General features: G+C 39.2%; 2 non-coding genes across 2 annotated transcripts; one reads left to right on the top strand and one right to left on the bottom strand.

The window, feature by feature from the left end:
* Positions 1 to 224: 224 nt before the first annotated feature.
* Positions 225 to 316, bottom strand: trnar-ucu (transfer RNA arginine (anticodon UCU)). The gene is given in 2 exon segments: positions 225 to 260; positions 280 to 316. It is a non-coding gene; the product is annotated as a tRNA-Arg (tRNA).
* An 865-nt stretch (positions 317 to 1,181) lies between these two features.
* Positions 1,182 to 1,254, top strand: trnak-uuu (transfer RNA lysine (anticodon UUU)). The gene has a single exon. It is a non-coding gene; the product is annotated as a tRNA-Lys (tRNA).
* Positions 1,255 to 1,923: the final 669 nt, after the last annotated feature.

Below are 1,923 nucleotides of genomic sequence, written 5' to 3'. Positions count from 1 at the left end.
AGTACTTTTACTTTTAATACTTAAGTATTTTTAAAAGCCAGGACTTTTTTACTTTTACTTAAGTAAAATGTTAATGTGGTACTTTGACTTTTACTTAAGTACATTTTTGACTGTGTATTTGTACTTTTACTTAAGTAAATGTTTTGAGTACTTTCTCCACCACTGCCGTACACTAGTGTGCCGCGGAACAGTGGTTGAAAAACACTGGTCTAGAAAACAAAATGCGACTCCGGTGGGACTCGAACCCACAACCTTTGAATCACCTCTCAAGTGCTTGACTAGAAGTCCAATGCGCTATCCATTGCGCCACGGAGCCACCTGTTGCACACCGGAACATTTCGGTTTTTCACTAGTGGTAAACAGCCCACTGCCAGCTAAAGGTAAAACACGTTTTGCCTTTTTTCTTAAGAACTACAACACCATGGCAGATTAAATATGGCGATTGCCGTGATTATGATTTAAATTAATAAGCGGAAAAGTAAACTGTTTTCTCGCCTGGAGAGTCCATCTAAACGGTAATTAGCTGACGTTTAGAAGCAGGTTTCTGGTTTGATATCCTCGCTGTTTGTTTTCCATCCTCCTCACAAAATGTCCTACAGATTATCGGACGGTTAAACAGCTAGAAAGAAAAAACTATGAAAGCAGACGAACCAACAGCGCCATCTGGTGGGAATTTAAGATATTGCATGGTCTAGAAATTAACCAGGCACAACACTGCTGTCTGGTGGACAATAAATAAAATTATTTATTGTCCACGAACTGTCCACGAACTGTCAAGGAAACTTGACAGTTCGTCAAGAGACTTCTCTGTGACGACAGTTCGTCAAGGAAACTTCTTCCTACAAAACTGTTCTGATGATGTTTGGCTCTTCTGTCCATTAAATGCTGACGTCGTTTCAGCAAAATTACTCTAAATCGCGATTAGAATCGCTAAATGGAGTTACCTCTAATTTCACTCCTCTGTTTTATTTTGAAGCAGAAAAGCGGAAGTGATCTTTGCACCGTTGTCAGCTTGTAAGCAGTGAACAGAAAAGAACAGACCGTCTGCAGGGATAAGCTCTGCTTCTAACAGCTGTGTGGAGCTCCAGTCACGTTTTAGGCCGAATATAAATACATAATCAGAAACATCGGCCGCCATCTTTGAAGGAATTAATTCGGTTTTCCATATCAACTCGCTCAGAGCCCGGATAGCTCAGTCGGTAGAGCATCAGACTTTTAATCTGAGGGTCCAGGGTTCAAGTCCCTGTTCGGGCGGCAGCTTTTTTCTTAATCCGTTTCTGTTCTCGAAAGTTTTCTGGAGGAACAAATGACCTGAGACGCAAACCGAGACCCTTCAGGTGTGAATTTCAACCGTTTCATTGTATAAGTTTAGTTTAGATGCGACTGTTAGACCTTTTACTCTATAATCGTAATATTTTGTGTTCCTACTGTTAGACCTAATATTTAGCATTGAAATATTTGTAACTTGTGCTCATAATCTTGGCCAGTAAAGTTGATTCTGGTGTCAAAATGTTAAATTATTGAGTTTCCATCAGAGATTAAATAGACTAATGACTGAAAACCATGTCATGTGACTGCAAGCCTTTTTATTTGACTTTCTAAATCAACTCAAACCTTCTGATTATATTAACAATAAAGCTCTTTAATTCTGGATGTGATCAATCCAGAACGAGGTCTGGGCTCCTTTTGCACGAACTCATGTCCACGTTGGTTCTCCAAGGTTCTGTTGTCGTTACCATGGCGACTAAAGCCCCAATAATGAGACAATAAACAGGAAGCAGAACAGAAACACTTTCTATATAATAGAAATACTTTTAATTTTATCACAGGCATAATTGTAAACAAGATATTTAAAAATGCAGATTTAACTTTTGTCATCATTCAGGTTGTTTCACACACCACACACACACACACACACACACC

This window comes from Poecilia reticulata, linkage group LG1 (assembly GCF_000633615.1).
Source record: "Poecilia reticulata strain Guanapo linkage group LG1, Guppy_female_1.0+MT, whole genome shotgun sequence".
Taxonomy (NCBI): Eukaryota; Metazoa; Chordata; class Actinopteri; order Cyprinodontiformes; family Poeciliidae; genus Poecilia; species Poecilia reticulata.
This window is presented reverse-complemented; position numbering and strand designations above follow the sequence as displayed.